The 18,598-nt window shown below is 40.6% G+C and overlaps 1 long non-coding RNA gene across 1 annotated transcript in view; it reads left to right on the top strand.

Annotated features, from left to right (window-relative positions):
* The window catches only part of LOC131996738 (uncharacterized), a 175,605-nt gene that overhangs the window by 10,219 nt on the left and 146,788 nt on the right, over positions 1-18,598 (top strand). The window contains exon 2 of the long non-coding RNA XR_009397953.1: positions 15,060-15,120. This is a non-coding gene — a long non-coding RNA (uncharacterized LOC131996738). The remainder of the gene's footprint in view (positions 1-15,059; positions 15,121-18,598) is intronic.

Genomic DNA, 18,598 nt, shown 5'->3' with positions numbered 1-18,598 from the left:
AATATTGGTCCGGCAAACGAGTAATCATTTGCGGCTAACGGAACACTTATGCCATCAAAGAGTTTTTGGTTTTGGGTTTTCATCGTTAGTGTAAAAAAATTTATTTATTTCAAGTTGGTGTGCAAAAAAGATTTTACCCTTAACCCCATTTGAAATCATTGCCACTGCTCTTTCTTCAACTCATAAAGAGTAAGTGTTTCTCTTTCTTCCCTCCTGCCGGCAGATTTCGAGGTTTTCAGAGAGTATCTTTTACGTTAAGTGAAGACAAAACGCAAAATTTTCATAAAAATTTTTATTAGGGAAAGCTTTCTACTCGTTGCAATCAAATGAGACCATTAAATCGTTCATAAGTCGACTGTAATCGATGTATCATTCGTAAGGCCGTCTTTAGATGCCTTTTTAGGGATCTCATGTTTCGATAAAGTCTCCTGTTTACACGTCGATGTTGTCTTCGTCTTTGACGTCTCCGATTAGGAGAGGCATGGTGTCCATTAAAGTTTGCTGCAGGATTTTGAGGATTTTCGTCATTATTCTCATACATCACATTTGCTGCAGATCTTGAAAAGTCAACGACTTCAGAACTAGCACTTGAAGGAACTTCCGATTGATTTGTACGAGTATTTTCCTCCGGATCGTTGCTCCCAATGATTCGAAAGTCAATTTGTATATCACTTCTAAGGATATTATCAATGATATCATCAACGGTTGGACGGTTTTCTCGTTCAGGCGCTTCTATTTCATCCGGAATGATGATAGGTGGCACATTGTTTTCATCAGCATCAATTGATGGTATTAGCTGTTGACACATTTTGGAATTTTCTCACCAAACAATAATCAAATTTTTCCGACAAAAATTAAAAATGATCATAAAGCTAATAAATCCTGGTAAAAAATAAAATTTAATTAACTGGTATTTTTATGTTGAATGTAAAGTCATTGCAAGTGTGATATATTTACCGAAACTTAAAATTTATTCTGCAAGTTTAAGTGAACAAACACATTTGAAGACTTTAATAACGTTGAAATCTACACTCATAGAAAAAGCTTGCTGATAATAGCAAACACTGTCTGCTGACTGTAAGTAGTTAATTTACTGCTTTTACAGCAGTAATTCTGCTGTCGTAGCTAAATGTTTGCAATGTCAGAACCATCAGTCTAACTGCTGAAAAGTCTGTTGTTTGCTGAAAATGATTGCTGCTTAATTTTTGATGGGGTTGTTGGAAGGGGAAATACTAAACTAATATGAAACGAGTAAGTGCTAAGCTTGGCCGGGACGAATCTTATATACCTTTCACCATGGATCGAATTTGTCAAGTTCTTTACCCGGTGTCTCTTTATAGCCAAACTAAGGATAATTTATGTATTTATAAATAATTTTTGGAATGAGCGTAGAAGATCGAGGAGCTTGGAATGGTATTCTACGTTCGGCTGGTGGAACACATGTTTTGTTATAGCCAATTAAAGTAAAGTACATCAAAACATGAACCGATATAGCCCATTTATGATCCTAACCGACCTACCCTAAAATGAAGCATTCATGCAAAATTTCAAGAGCCAAGCTATATTTCTTCGAAATTTAGCATTCTTTCGACAGACGGGCGGACGGACGAACAAAGGAACAGACAAGGCTAAATCGACTTTGAATGTCAAGACGATTAAGACTATATTCTTTGTGAAGTCAGATGAATATTTCGATGTGTTACAAACGGAATGACGGAACATGTATACCCCTATCCAATGGTAGAGGGCATAAAAATGATTTCATGGTCGGTAGTATCAGGAAAATATAAAAACAAGTAAAAATGCGTTAAGTTCGGCAGGGCCGATCTTTGGATACCCACCACCTCGGGTATAAATGTAAACCAACTATCGTCATAGTCCGGTAAATTGCATAATTTATGCCCCCATAGCAGCTTTATCAAAATATGGTCCGATTTGGACCAAATTCGACACGAATATTGAGTCATTGTTCAATTTGCAAATGCAAATTTTGCCCATGAACATTCCACTAAGGAACAGGGCCAAACTTCCCACATATCAATGAGTGCAGTACGATTCAAGTTTAAGCTCAATGGTAAGGGGCCTCCTTTTTATAGCCGAGTCCGAACGGCGTGCCGCAGTGCGACACCTCTTTGGAGAGAAGTTTTACATGACATATTATCTCACAAGTGTTGCCAGCATTAGGAGGGAAAAACCACCACTGAATTTTTTTTTTTGATGATCTCGCCAGGATTCGAACCCAAGCGTTCAGCGTCTTAGGCGGACATGCTAACCTCTGCGCTACGATGGCTACCAAAAAGACCAAAATATTGGTCTTTATGGTAGCCATATCCAATTATAACCCGAACATAAGTCACTGTGCCAAATTTTAGCGAAATCGGATTATAAATGCGCCTTTTATGGGGCCATGACTTTAAATCAAGAGATCGATCTATATGGCAGCTATATCCAAATGTGAACCGATCTGCGCCACAAATTGAAGAGGGATGTCGAAGGGTCTTATACAACTCACTGACCCAAATTTCGGTGAAATTGAACAATAAATGCGCCTTTTATGGGCCTAAAACCCTAAATAGGAGGATTGGTCAAATTGAAGAAGAACGTCAAAGGGCCTAACACAACTCACCGTCCCAAATTTTGGTAAAATCGGACGATAAATGCGCCTTTTATGGGCCCAAAACCTTAAATCGAGAGATCGCTCTATATGCCAGCTATATCCAAATTTGAACCGATCTTGTCCAAATTGAAGAAGGATGTCGAAGGGCCTAACACAACTCACTGTCCCAAACTTTGGCAAAATCGGACGATAAATGCGCCTTTCATGGGCTCAATACCTAATGTCAAGAGAACGGTCTATATGGCAGCTATATCCAAATCTGGACCGATTTGTGTCATATTCCAGGAAAATGGCTAGGAACCTGACTTAACTCACTGTCCCAAATTTCGGCGACATCGGACAATAAATGCGCCTTTTATGGGCCCAAAACCTTAAATCGAGAGATCGGTCTATATCGGAGCTATATCCAAATTTGGACCGATCTGGGCCAAATTGAAGAAGGATGTCGAAGAGCCTAACGCAACTCACTGTCCCAAATTTTGGGAACATCGGACAATAAATGCGCCTTTTATGGGCCTAAGACCCTAAATCGGAGGATCGGTCTATATTGGGGCTATATCGAGATATAGTTCGATATAGCCCATTTTCGAACTTAACCTGCTTATGGACAAAAAGAAGAATCTGTGCAAAGTTTCAGCTCAATATCTCAATCTTTAAGAACTGTAGCGTGATTTCAACAGACAGACGACCCTATATATATTCTTTATAGGGTCGGATATGACTATTTCGATGTGTTGCAAACAGAATGCCATCCTTCGGCATTAGGTATAAAAAATCATAACATTACACAGAAAAAAAAATCAGCGGTGGTTTTCCCCTTCTAATGCTAGCGACATTTGTGAGGTACTTTGCCTTGCACTTTCCATTCCTGTTCCTTAAAGGAATGTTTGTGGGCAAATTTGCATTTGTATGCTTCTAGGTGCTCAAGAAGTCAAATCCGGCAATCGGTTTATGAAGGGGTACATCAGCATATAGACTGATTTAGATCATACTCGGCACTGATGTTGAAAGTCAGAAAGGAAGTCCTTGTGTCAAATTTTTGTCAAATCGTATAAAAATTGAAGTCTGTAGGGACTCAAGAAGACAAAACTGGGGATCGGTTTATATGGAGGCTACATCCAAATCTGAACCGTTATGGCCCATTTGTCATCTCCAAGGCCCTTATTCGAAAATAAGTATCTGTGAAAACTTTCAAGCATATACCTCTATTCGTTCGAACGTTATCATGATTTTGACCGGCGGACGGTCGGACATGATTAGATCGACTCAGAAGGTTAGGTTAGGTTGAAAGGAGGGTGCGGATATTAATCCGCCCCATGCCACTATGGACATACATCTAAGCTAGTAATCGGCTTGTTATGCTCTCTAAATACTAGATAAGTAACCTCGAAAGAGAAAATCTAAGTTAGGAATTCCGTTTTACTTACTAAATCGTTAATTGCTTTCCATGCCAAGCCCCTAAGTTGGTCCATGTCTGGTATTGTGTCCCCATCTAAGTACCGGTATCTGTTAGCCGCGAAAGACGGACAATGACATTATAAATGCTCCAACGTCTCATCATATTCTCCGCATGCCCTATACATGCGATCACTTGCCGCACCGATTATGATTGAGTGAACTCGTAGTCCTATGTTACCGAAAGCTATGCTGACCGCATTCTCTGGCCTTCACTTCCAAATCTTCCGCTTTCTCATTAATCCTTACTCCGCTATGGCCCGGCACCCAAACAATGCCGATCGTGCCATCCTCAGAGAAGGCGTTAATCTTCTCGACTCAGAATGCCAAGACGATCAAGAATATACAATATAGACCATCAGAAAAAATTTCAGCGGTGGTTTTCACCTCCTAATGCTGGCAACGTTTGTAAGGTAAGGTACCATGTAAAACTTCTCTCCAAAAAGGTGTCGCACTGCGGCACGCCCTTCGGACTCGGCTATAAAAAGGAGGCCCCTTTTCATTGAGCTTAAACTTGAATCGGATTGCACTCATTGATATGTGAGAAGTATGCCCCTATTCCTTAGTGGAATGTTCATGGACAAAATTTGCATTTGCAAGAATGGGATCATTAGATAATTTTATTTCTTGGCATATAAGATGCTTTAAATAATGTAAAACCAATGGCAATCATGATTGAGGTGAAGTTTTTAGGCATCCATCTCCTGTCTCTTCTTCTTTGGATTATAGCCAGAAGAATTGTATGTGGGAAAGTAAGATATAAGTTTGGACGCGTATGCAGATGACGTGGCTGTTGTGGTTATGGAAAAGGTTCCCGACACTCCTAGAGATATACTTCAGGAAACCCTAAATACGATAGCGATGAGGGCTACCAAAAGTGCCTTAGGTGTAAATACGTCTAAGGCGGAAGTTGTTCTTTTCAGCAGGAGATACCAGTTACCCGAACAATTTTTCGAAATGCCGAGGTGAACAATACATGAAGTATCTCTGTCCGTTTCTAAACGACATATTTTTATACCCACAACCGAAGGATGATGGTTGGAATAACGCTACAGTCTTTACAAATAGATATATTGAGCTGAAACTTTGCACAGTGAGTTGTGTTAGGCCGTTCGACATTCTTCTTAAATTTGGCCCAGGCCGGTCCAGATTTGGGTAAAGCTGTCATATAGACCGATCGGCCGATTTAGGGTCTTGCGCCCATAAAAGCCACATTTAATATTCGATTTTGCTGAAATTAAAGACAGTGAGTTGTGGTGGGCCACTCGATGTCTTTCTTCAATTTGGCCCAGGTCGGTCCAGATTTGGATATAGCTGTCATATAGACCGATCTGCCAGTTTAGGGTCTTGCGCCCATAAAAGACGCATTTAATCCTCCGATTTAGGGTCTTAGGCCCATAAAAGCCACATTTATTATCCGATTTTGCTGAAATTTAGGACAGTGAGTTGTGTTAGACCCTTCGACATCCTTCGTCAATTTGGCTCAGATCGGTTCAGATTTGGATATAGCTGCTGATATATTGTTATTGTTATATGTTGGCTTGCAAGGAGTGCCTTTCAACAACAAATTTTTACTTTGGGTAGTTGAGATTCAAAATAAATTGTTGCAGAAAAATTAACAACTTACGTACTTGTTTTTTCAACCAAAGTTGTTGTTGTTTGTAAAAATTATTTTTATCTGTGTAGGAACTACCTTACACATTGCAGGGGAACTGGAATCTGTGCGCATGCATCTAGTGAAATGTAAGCAAAGTTGTCAGGATCTGGCGCGAAGGGTAAATAATGATAAAGCTTGTGAGCACTTCACAATGATGTGGCCCAATCTAGACTTGAGGAGGTTTACCGCTTTGGTGTAGCTGGCTAGAAAGACGTCACAGTCATTGTGTTCGTCATAACAGGACACTGTCTGATCGGAAAACTCACTGATAAACTTAAGGTTGCAATAAGGAATTTTGCATAAGCTGTGAGAACATCTTGGAAGAAGAGACAATATAATATCATCTGTGTGCCACACTGGCAGTCAAACGGAGTTCCACTCTAGGTTCTCATTTCTTGGAGAAATTGCCTGATTTAGCGGCTACGAGCGTTCGTAGTTTGTTGGCCATTTTTAATCGGTATATTCCTTCTCCTGTTCCGTTGGTATCACAATGGATGAAAACGTCTAAGTGAGTCTGATGGTAGGCTTCCACTTTAACCCAACCTAATCTACAATACCATAATACTGACAGCCATGCCAACGACTTGGTGATGATCCAAAAAAACGCATCAACACATAAAATGGTTTAGCGGTTTTTGATGCATATGCTTCCGATCAGTTGTAAGATTTCTTGATATTGTCGAATCTTTTTCTCTTACTTGTTTTGCTGTTCAAGCTAATTCTTGAGTTATATGAAAGTTTGACTTCGAATTCGACAAACAGAACATTTATCTCTGAGCCATGATTTGAATGACTATAAACAGGTATTTAAGAGTTACAGAAGGATAACAGTTACTTGAATAGCTACAATTTTACTAAATTAATTAACACCATTACAGTTGTCAACAACTGAATAACAATTCTTCTAGTTACTACTAAACACATTTACAAAGTAACATAGGCCGGAAAATATTTCTTCCAACCCTTAGCTTTGCCAAAGTTCATTGTAACACTTTCGAGAGCGTAAAACACTCAATGGCGGCCCTGAAAAAAATCTTCATTTTTGCATGCTGTTTTCATATATGCTCGACATCATGCCGCTAAGTTGCAAGAGGCCTACAGCAAACATTGGATAACAAACAGTGTGGCAGCCTAAAGGCGGTATTTTGTAAAGCTCCGAATAATGGCCACTCAAGTACCCTCTGACTTGGGAAGATATAAACGGTGAAGCTGCTGAAACATTCTCGCACTGTGCACTTAATTTCGAGAAGGTCCAAATGCATATGTTGCATTCGCATGAAAGGTTGAGTTTAAGCAGTGGCGAGAAGATGCAAGTGGTTGATTAGGTTAGGGGTAAAAACTACCAATAACGGCACCTTTGATGTCAAGAGTTTCGTTTTTTTATAGCAAGCGGCGATTTGGTCACACATCTAAAGGTAATGCGTGTTTGAGCTGCAATGCTGCAATTAAAAGTTGCAAAGTAACTGGACAGAACACTCCTGTGTTGAAATTGCAACTTCGTTGAAATATTGTTACCGTGGATGAAATGAAATAATTGCACTGCAAATAAGAAAAAGTAAAAAGGCGTTAAGTTAGGCCGGGCCGAACTTTGGATACCCACCTCCTCGGGTATATATATAAACCACCTTTCGTCAAAATCCTGTGAAAATTGCATACCTTATGCCCCATAGCAGTTATATCGAAATATGTTCCGATTTGGACCAAATACTAATAAGTGCAAGTCATTGTTCAATTGTGTATAACAAAATCTTGGTATTTTTAGTAGCTGTATCTAAAAATAAACCGATCTGAACCATATGCGACACGGATGTCGAAAAGCCTAACATAAGTCACTGTGTCAAATTTCAGTGCCATCGAACAATAAATGCGGCTTTTATGAGCCCAAAACCTTAAACCAAGAAATGAGTCTATATGGCAGCTATTATATCCAAATCTGGACAGATCTGTGTCATATTGCAGAAGTATGTCAAGGGGCTTAACTTAACTCACTATCCCAATTCGGCGTCATCAGACAATAAATGCGCCCAAAACCTTAAATCGAGAGATCGGTCTATATAGCAGCTATATCCAAATCTGGACCGATCTGGGCCAAGGAAGGATGTAGAGGGGCCTAACACAACTGACTGTCCTAAATTTCAGCAAAATTAGATAATAAATGTGGCTTTTATGGGCCCGAGACCCAAAATCGGCCGATAGGTCTATATAGGGGCTAAATCAAGATATAGTCCGATATAGCCCATCTTCAAACTTAACCTGTTTATGGACAAAAAAAGATTTTGTGTAAAATTTCAGGTCAATATCTCTATTTTTAGAGACTGTTGCATGATTTCAACAGACAGACGGTCGGACATTGCTAGATCGTCTTAGATTTTTTCGCTGATCAAGAATATATATACTTTATAGGTTCGGAAATGGATTTTTCGATGTGTTGCAAACGGAATGACAAAATGAATACACCCCCATCCTTCGGTGGTGGGTATAAAACAAATAACAAGTAAAAGGCATTAAATTCGAAATTTGGATACCCACCACATCGGGTATATATAAACAACATTTCGTAAAAAAACGCAGGATTCGAAATATGGTCAGAAACGGACCGAATTCGCCACACTTCACTGTTCCAAATTTCAGCAAGATCGATTAATAAATCAGTCTTATATAGTCCAAGACCAAAATCGGTAGATCAATTTATATAGCAGCTATATCCAAATATGGAACGATCTGCACCATATTCAAGGAGGATGTGTAGCGGTTTAACATAGACTGATGCACAGTGGGCCAAGCGGGGAGAAAGTTGGAAATAAGTCTAAAACTTTTCTGTTGATCCAAGCGATACAAAGATTTGTAGAGGAGGACATACGGTTTCAGGAAAGTGTTGCTGTAGGTATATATTTTAATACAAGGTAAGATACATGGTGTCAAAGTTGACCACCTTTGACTTCTCCAACCTTCTGGGGGCCATTACTTTCGATCTATTAACCGATTTGCATGATCTATGTAAAACTCCCTATTCCAGCCAACTCGGATAACAGAACACAACGTTCAAAGCACAATCGGATAAAAATTGTGGCATCTAGGGGCTCAAGATGTCAAATCTGGAAATTGGTTTATATAGGAGCTATACAAAATTATATACCAATTTAAACCATACTTTTCACTATGGTTGGGAGTCGTAACAAAACCTAAGTGCAAAATTTCAGGCTAATAGGATAACATTTGCATCTTCTAGGGGATCAAAAAGACAAGTCTAAGGACCACAATTATATTGCCGCTATATAGAAATCCGAACTCATATGACCCATTTGCGATCCCTATTTCGAGAGTCTAGCTTTACGCGTTTGACCGCTGTCGTGCTTTCCTCAGACGGACATAGATAGATCGACTTTGAGTGTCTAGCCTGTCAAGAATATATATGTATCTATACTATATGGAGTCGTAGATTAATATTTCAAGGTGTTGCCAACGGAACGTCTATATAAGTAAACCTCTCTACCCCTCTATGGTGGTGGGTATAAAACTGAATATAACTCTTATATAACACGATTTTTCGATATGACTTTTTGAGACTCTAGCAGCAATGGTACCTTTCTCAGTGCGGCAGTGATGTATAAACAAGCCATCCTTTGGATCCTTCTCAGTATTAAAGAGTAGAGTATTGAAGTGCCGCCTACTAGACTACACCACCTTAAAGCATTTTAGGGCCAACAAGGGAGAAGAAGAGGTCTGCGTACCCAGGAATTAGTGAAGTGGGATAGTCAAAGGATTTTCGATATACTCCGAAGTCCTCAAAGAGTTTCCCCTACCTCCTCAAGATTGTGATGATGCAGGCTGGTATCGGCGCCGTTGTAAACTAATAGCAGTAAACATAGAGCGACACCCAGGAGGGGACACAGTAGTAGACATGAACCGACTTAGGGGCGTGGTATGGAAAACAATTGTGGATTTTGTTAGTAGCACGCAGAGACGTAGCCAAGGGATGGCTATCGGAACCGAGAACCCCCTTAAATAAAATCCTGACTACGTTCCTGGTAGCACGGAATTCTTGTCTTAGTTGTATGTTCATAGTGGATTAATATTCGCCTCATCTTTTCAACGTAATCTAAAGAGGTTATGGTGTCGGAAAACGAATATGGTGTCTAAAAACGATTAGTGAGCAGCACAGCATTTAGCCAACCAATACCAAGGAGTCCTTCAGATCCTTTATCTAGGATCCTTCATCTATAGCATAAGAAGGACAACGGATGCTAGATGGTCACAAAGTGTGGGTTATGAACGCTCCAGACCACTTAGCTTTCTTTGGCTAGAGCAGAAGTCTTTGTTATTGTATTCGTCATAGGTCACGAAAAACAGCCGTGAGGATTGAAATTTCTTACTCATCTGCAAGAAGGGACTATAAAATATATCCTGTATAAGTGTCCCGCACTGCCAAATAGGAGGTGTCATTAATTTCTGAATTAGCGAATGTGAATATTAACAAGTTGTTGGGAACCTAAAGTGGAACTCCATCTGACTGCCTGTGCGGGACACACACACAGTAGATGTTCGATAGTTAATTCCCTAATATTTCACAGTGGCCTGGCACCCAGAGCAGGTCAATCTCATGACAGCCGGTTATACGTACTGGATTGACCCGATGGAGTTCTCGGCAAGGGCTGTCGCCTCAGTGTATAACACTGCTACAACAACCCAGAGCAGGTGAATTTCGACAGTCGAGGGCGGTTTTTGAATTCATAAATATGTTCCCCAGAGATTTAGTTGTTGCCGACAACGATTTATGCCAATCGCCTTTATGACATTATGTCTAATCCATTACTCAGCTTCTATAATTGCAAGGATCTCACTGCAGTGGTCGGACGACCTTCTCAATATGACCAGTCTTAGTTCTTCAGAGTACACCCCAAAGCCCACCTGAACGTCTAGTTTGGAACCATCCGTATAGAAGCTTCCATTTTTATTGTATTACCAGAAATATTGTAGTTCCAATCGGATCTATCACAAAAAGTTGTACGATACTGTTATCAAAAAACGGCTCGGCGATTTCTAATCCACACTGCCTGAATCATAGGGTATTGTATCACTACCAAAAGGAAAGTTCTCTCAGCCTCACGGCAGTGGTCGCACCAACATGTCTAGCCACAATGTCCAGAGGCATAAGCATTAAATTCAGTGCATTAGATAGTGTCGTCCACAGTGCGGCTGGATGCACAAACAATCTATTCTTTGGATCCGGCGGAGTATTGGACTTTTGAGGCGCCGTCCACCAGAACAACACACTATATAGCATTATAGGTCTAACAACTGCCGTGTATACCCAGTGCATGACACTCTGTTTTAATCGCCAACCGTTGCAAATAGCTCTCTTTCGTCCTTGCACCTCTTGGTAATTGCGATCACTGCATCGTTTCAGCAACTTTTTCGTATTCTGCTCTTTGTACCTCTTCCACCCCAGTCCCAAAGAGATATATTTTTATTTACGAAAAAGCTAGTTGGGCAGAGCTCAATGATTTTTTTCCAGCATTTCAATTAGAAACTGTGTTTCCTTGACGAGAATATAAATGCTGCATCTGAATTGATAGAGGAAGTAATTTTATATGGCATGAGGTCAACATGCCAACTAAAATGATTTTGGTCAAGACCAATGACAAAAGTTGGGTCTTGGAGACTTCCAGGAATTGGAATTTAAACAAAAATCTCAATACTTAATGGTTGTGCAAACAGGCAAGAACTTCGTGCGCTAGGGTATTTAAGCATGATAAGTTTCTATACGAACAACGTCCACGTGCCAAAATGCATACTTCTTTAAGGTAAAGTAAGAGCTTCTGATCATTTGTAAAGTTAAAGGCATCTCGTCAGCTATCCTAACTCTTGTTAAAGATGACCAAATGTTCTGAACCGGTTGATAAGGCTAACCTTCTCTCTGGAATGTTCGCGGGGAATTCTTCCCTGCCGGTTAGTTCTCAACCACCCCCTACTATCGCGAATGTGTCGAGTTTGATGACTCAAATATATTTTCGAACGTAAAGGGTCCTAACAAATCTCGACTTGAATCAATCCCCGGTCCCCACACTTGCTCTATGTAAGTGTTTTTCGACGCTTGCACGTCCATTACGCAATCTTTTCAACCGTTCATACCGAGCGGAAGTCTTCTCAGCATGTTGGAAGGCTACGAACGTTTAGCCGATACCCTAGAAGGGCCAGGCGAATAATCTTACGAATTACCGACCAATTCTGATTTGGAATGGAAATCATGGTAAACCACTATCTTGTGAAGTATCTTGAGTCCAATGGCCTTCTCAGCGATAGACAGTATGGTTTCCGAAAAAATCGCTCCATTGGTGACCTTATGTCATTTTTGTCGGAACGGTGGAGTCGGTCTATCCATCAGTTCGGCGAAAGCAAGTGGACCGCAGGTGTATCACAAGGCCCTGTCTTTTCTCCGTCTCTTTTTCTCATTTTCATTGACGATCTATTAAGCCGAACTTGCAATCCATTCTACTCATTTGTCATTCATACTCATTCGACCATAGACCAAGTCCTCTGGGAAACTGAAGACAGAAGGCGTACTATGGCACACTCATTTCCAAGAGGGTCGAATGAACAGACTAGTCAATGCGATCTTTCGACGTTGAGCAGTCAGATTCTCTTGATGTTTTGGGCATGAATATACAATGCGCTGTCCGTTGCATCCAAGCTTTTGGGCTTTCTTAATCGGTGCAAAAACTATTTCACTCCCTGACGTTCTCAATATCTCTACCTACATCAGAACGAAGATTGAATATAACTCACATGCATGGGCTGGTGCTTCCATATCGTCCTTGGAACTTCTGGTTCGTGTTCAGAGAAGAGCGCTGGTGTTGATTGCCGACGGTAGGGTACCCAACTGTATTGTTTCCCTTGAGAATCGTCCTAATGTAACGCTTTTCTATTTATTCTTCCATGGTGTATACAAGCATAAGTCTTCTTGTTCCTTATGTAAGAATGTTTGTCAGAAATACTAGACTTTCTATGAACACACAGAAGATTCTGTTTTTGCCCGAACAGTTCAAATGTGGAATCAACTTCCTGCCAATGTATATTCACTTGGCTATGACATCAAGAAATTTAGACAAATTTCAATAGACACTACTCCCTCTCTCTTCCTTCCAATACCTAACTTTCCACTTGACAACGCGATGCACTGCATACATAAAGGACATCCCCTGCTTGTTGGTTGAATTAAAAAATATATATATTTATATATTGTCCGTGGCTATATTCGAAAGTAGAGAAGACAGTACACCTCCCTGACTTATTCCTCTGCTGACCACGCTTTTTAAAAAGACCTCAATCTTGCCACAATGCATCTTTTAATAAGAAAGTTATTTATAAAGATTCTTACGGTAGCGCTGATGCCTTGAAACTCCCGCTCCTTCATGATAGACGTCGTTTTCAAATTATTGAACAATCTTTAATGTCAAAAAGAGACAGATTAAGAGACAGAGACAGGTATATAGGACATGCTGATACAAGAAAAGTATATCTCCCTAAGTCAAGGAGTCGTCTATCGGACACAAACCTGGCGACTTAAAAGAGTCGACATTTTTCAGAACCCAAAGAATTTTCTACACAGACACAACAACCTCAAACTTATGCCTAACAGTGGCAACTTCTTCTGGCGACACGTTGTCATTTGGACAGTTTCCTGGAAAATGACTACCAATGAGTGTTTCTAAAGTTTTTTCACTAGAAAATCTCCCTCATACAGAAGTATGTATCTTTCCGTAATAGGTTACGAAGATAGCATCTTCCTTTGCCAAGGGGCTCAGATGTATCCTCCACGGAGCTGCAGAATTCCACCCAGAATTTGTTCTCAGTCTTTCTCAGCTCGACCTTTTATTGTCTAAGCTCAGCCATATAGCCGTCTCAGACGTGAGCCGCCTTGTGGCTTTCGCCCAATTGGAGAGTTTTCTGCAATCTTCAATAGACCAATCAGTTCTAAGGGTCCACCGTGGCGGCCGCTGTATGCCCCCAGATTTGGCTCTAGGACATGCTGACACCAATGAGGCATTAAAGGCCTTCGTGATCCGGTTCATTCATTTTGTCTATTACCCCCGCATATTCCACTTCCTTCTCTGGTCTAGAAGGGATAGTCGTGCAGAATATGTGCGAAATTTATTTATCCCAATTTATCCCAATCCGCCTTTCTTCTGTTTAGCCGAGGGACCACTTCTGCAGTTATTTCGGCAAGGCTGAAATTAATATAGAAAAACTGTGGTCATCCAACACTACCCAGTCGCATATCCTTCCGCTTATATCTTCCAGTACCTACTGCCTGTTCCTCGTAATAAAGGTTGGTTTATTCCCTTTATTACAAGTCGTCAGATTGCAACTTATCATATATTCGATAAGCAGCTCACACCTTTCGTATAAATTCGAACTTCCCCGTGGTTCGTAGACAAAACTTTTAAACTACACTATTACATTAGCTTAGTCTTCTGAGTGCGCCAGGAGTTCATTTTCAAAAAATTCGTACGATCTGGTCATAATGAATTGCCTTACGCATCCAGGGGCAGTTGAGAAAGCAGTGGAATCACTCTTTCTTTGGACATTGAACCCTTCCTCCATTAAGGCTTCACTGACTGCTACTGTTGAAGTACCTTTTGTGTTCCGTCCTTCCCTGCTGGCGCACACCTTGAGCCAAATCCACTCAGATGACCAGGGTCCCGTCTCGACGTCTTTCCCCCTGACTCGATTGTGGAAGGGGGATTCCCAATCTCCTTCGGGATGTAGTAGGAATGCTGCATGTCTCCGTTCACCATCAACCTCATCCCATCTATCAATCATTGGTTGGAAGTTTGGGATTACATTTCCTTAGCCTACGAAGTATAGATTCGGATCTTAGGGAATCCTTGGTATCCAAGCGTGTGCCAATGGTCGAGAAGGAATATCTTCTTCTTGACTTAATCCAGTGCTGCGATTGGCCATATCTCGATCGATCTGGACCGATCTAGGCCAAATTGAAGAAATATGTTAAAAGGCTTGGAACAACTCACTGTCCAAAATTTCACCAAAATCGGATAATAAATTTGGGTTTTATAGGTATAGGACGTAGTTAGTTTTGATTATATCAGAAAATTATTTTCTGCAAATCGACAAAATTTTAACAATTACGACCTAGTATATCGAAGGATTTGCATCGCATACCCGAAAACAGTTAGCTAGAAGCAATATAAGTAATTTTACTACTCTAGTCATTCTTGTAGTTTTCTTATATGATACATGAATTTGAGCAGTTCTTCTTACAACTCTCGACTGCAATCAGTGTATATTTTATATTTTTTCTTTCTTTAGGTTGAAGTGAAATTGGCAGCGAAAGGACGAGCGTTGCTGTTAATTTCGGCGGACAATTTTGGTGAGTGGTTGTTTAATCAATAAATTTGGCATTGAATATTTTTTATTTGGTTAGCGTACGAATACAAAAATGGGCCACTATGTTTCCAAATACTCATGCAGGTGCGGACAACATTGTTTGGTGGCAATGCGATGGCAACAGTCAATAAACAATTTGTCATCAGCAGTCGCCGCTGTAGAAGACAACTAAATATAACTCATACATTTTGATATACAGGTGGTATTCGCATAGAAAATAGTGTGGGTGTAACATTAGGGCGTTGCATGGAATATACATTTGAAGCTAATGCTACAAGGTTAATAACGTAGGTTATTGCTATGCAGACAGTTCGAAAAGGGAACTCCTCGAAAAAATACTACGAAATAAATTGCCACATGTACTCAGTTTTGTTCTTTTACAATATTTTTAGAAAATGATCGGTTTTTATACCAACCAACATGGTCATTCCGGTTGTATCATCTAGAAATATTGATCTTAGGCCCTTAAAATATATATATATATTATTGATCATTTTGAGAGTCTAAGTCCGTCGGTCGAAATAACGATAGCGTAAAGCGAACCGTTCGAAATTCCGCAAAGATACTTTTTGTTGAAGTAGGTTGTTGGAGAATGCAAATAGGCTATATCGGTTCAGATTTTGATATAGCTCCCATATAAAATCGCCTTTCGGCTTGACTTCTTGAGCCCTTACAAGTCTCAAATTTTGTCCGTTTTTACGTTACGAATTCCAAAAATTGCTTAAATTGCTATATTAACCGATCTCCTGATTTGACATTTTGAGCCAGTGGAAGCAGCAATAGTTATCTGATTTGGTTAAAATTTTCCACGAAGTTTCTTTATGACCAAGGAGATATCCAACATCCATGGAAAGTTTTGTCTAAATCGGTCTACAACCTGATGATATAGCTTCTATATGAAAGGATCTCCCGATTAGCCTTCGGGCCGTAGCTGTAAATTATGAATATGTTCTGCAGCTAAGTTCGATTTTCTATTATTTTGAAAATCCAAGGGTGTGAGTTCCCAAAATTCGGCGCCTCTGAACTTAGTACGTTTCACTTGTTGATAATTTCCTTCGATGACAAGACGTACATATTTGCGGTTTGTACTGACATCGAGGGGGCGATTAATAATGTGCGGAACAATACATTGATCCAATCCTTGGAACAGTACCGGGTGGACCCGGTCCTTAGAGACTGGATAAACCATATGCTAAGGAAAAGGAACAAAAATTGCGGGTCCCATGACATAAATATAAGGGAGAATGTGGTACAGGGCATTTCATAGCCACTTCAATGTGTGATCACCATACATTACCTATTACGGATGCTGACTGAGGAGGAATTTGAACCCGTCTGCTATGCAGACGATGTTTTAATGCTACTTAGGGGTAAGGATCCGAACCAGTTATGGAGAAGGCCGGAAAGGGTCTTGCATATGGCATATGACTGGGCTAGACGAAGGGGTCTCAATGTTAACCCAGATAAATGTGCCTGTTCACGATGAAGACAAAGATGGACCAATTTGGCGCAACACTTTTCCTCAATAAAACGATTTCCATATCTGACAAAGTCAAATAATTAGAAGTGATCTTCGATAGGAAAATTAATTAGAAGTGTCAAATTCAAGAGCGAACTGAGGAGGCTCACAGATGTTGGGCACTATGTAAGCGGGCCCTAGATTCGAAATGGGGCCTGAATCCTAGGATAGTCCAATGGCTCTACAGGAGCGTGATTAGACGAATACTTACTTACGCCGCAGTAGTTTGGTTGACTTTGATGGAGAAAAAGTGCAACGTTGGGTCTATACAACAAGTTCAGAGAACATATTGTCTTGGCATAGGCGGAGCGATAAGGGCCACGCCCGCTAGGGCACTGGAGACTATTCTAGATATCCGACCCATTGACATACAGATTAAATGTGAGGCAGTTACTGCGGCTACGAGACTTAAGGCAATGGGAGAATGGATTGAGGATGGGAGTATAATCGGTATAATCGAGGAAGGAATGGAAGAGGATTCCTATTGTATACCTGAGATGACACTTGAGATCGACTGCGAGGCACTGCTGCCAGCCGCACAGTCTTGGACTGAAGGAACCCTAATATTACCGTCTGGAAGATTATGTTTCACGAATTGAGCAAAACTAGGTGACGTAATGAGCCTGGGGTCTTTCTGTAGTTCTTTCTAAGGGACTGAGATTTGTTTTGGACATCCTGAGCATAATACGGTCCTGCAGGCAAAGATCAGGCAATCACGGAATGCGTTAGATGGTGTGGTACTAACGTGAGGACGCCGAGTGTGAACATCCTTACGGACAACAAAATTGGCATAAGAGCAATAACAACCAGGAGGGTAAAGTCACGATCATTCTTGCAGTGTAAGCAGGAGATTACCGCCTTCTCTGAGGATGGCACAACCAGCATCTTTTGGGTGCCGGGCCATAATGGAGTAAGGGAGAATGAAAGGGCAGATGATTTGGCAGTGAAGATAAGCCAGATAACTGCCTTTGATAAACTTGATTAACCCGAATCCTTTCGGGTCATAGCAGTCCGATTTAAGGGCTTGGGCTACGAACGCGTGGAACAGCATATGGGGAAGATTATGAGACGTTGGAGCATTTCGTACGTCATTGTCCGGCTTTCGCGTCTAACGGACAACAAATACTTCTTATCAGTGAAGGTCGGTTGGGCTTGTAAATGGGCTAAATCGGTCCATGTTTTGATATAGCTGCCATATAAGACGATCTTGGATCTTGACTTCTTGAGCCGCTAGAGGGCGCAATTCTCATCCGATTTGGCTGAAATTTTGCATGAGATGTTTTGTTATGACTTCCAACAACTGTGTTTAGTATGGCGCAAATCGGTTCATAACCTGATATAGCCCATATAAGCCGATCTGGGATCTTGACTTCATAAGCCTCTAGAGGGCGCAATTCTAATCCGATTTAGCTGAAATTTTGCATGACATGTTCTGTTATGACTTCCAACAACTGTGCTTAGTATGCCGCAATTCGGTACATAATCTGATAAAGCTGCCATATAAACAGATCTTGGATCTTGACTTCTTGAGCCTCTAGAGACGCAATTTTCATCCGATGTGGCTGAAATTTAGTACAACGGCTTCTCCCATGACCTTCAACATACATGTTCAATATGGTCTGAATCGTTCTATTGCTTGATACTGCTCCCATATAAACTGATCTCCCTAGTTTTCTTCTTGAGCCCCTATAAGACGCAATTCTTATCCGCATGGACTGAAATATTACACAATGACTTCGTTCAACGTTAAATTCATTTCCAATCGGACTATAACGTGATAAAGCTTCAATTGCATAACAGTTCTTTTTCATTATTCTTTGTTTGCCTAAATAGAGATACCGCGCAAAGAACTCGACAAATGCTACCCATGGTGGAGGGTATATAAGATTCGGCCCGGCCGAACTTAGCATGCTCTTACTTGTTGTAGGTTACGTTTTAGTTC

This window comes from Stomoxys calcitrans, chromosome 4 (assembly GCF_963082655.1).
Source record: "Stomoxys calcitrans chromosome 4, idStoCalc2.1, whole genome shotgun sequence".
In the NCBI taxonomy this organism is placed as follows: Eukaryota; Metazoa; Arthropoda; class Insecta; order Diptera; family Muscidae; genus Stomoxys; species Stomoxys calcitrans.
The sequence above is the reverse complement of the archived record's forward strand: the minus strand, read 5'-3'. Positions and strand labels throughout refer to the sequence as shown.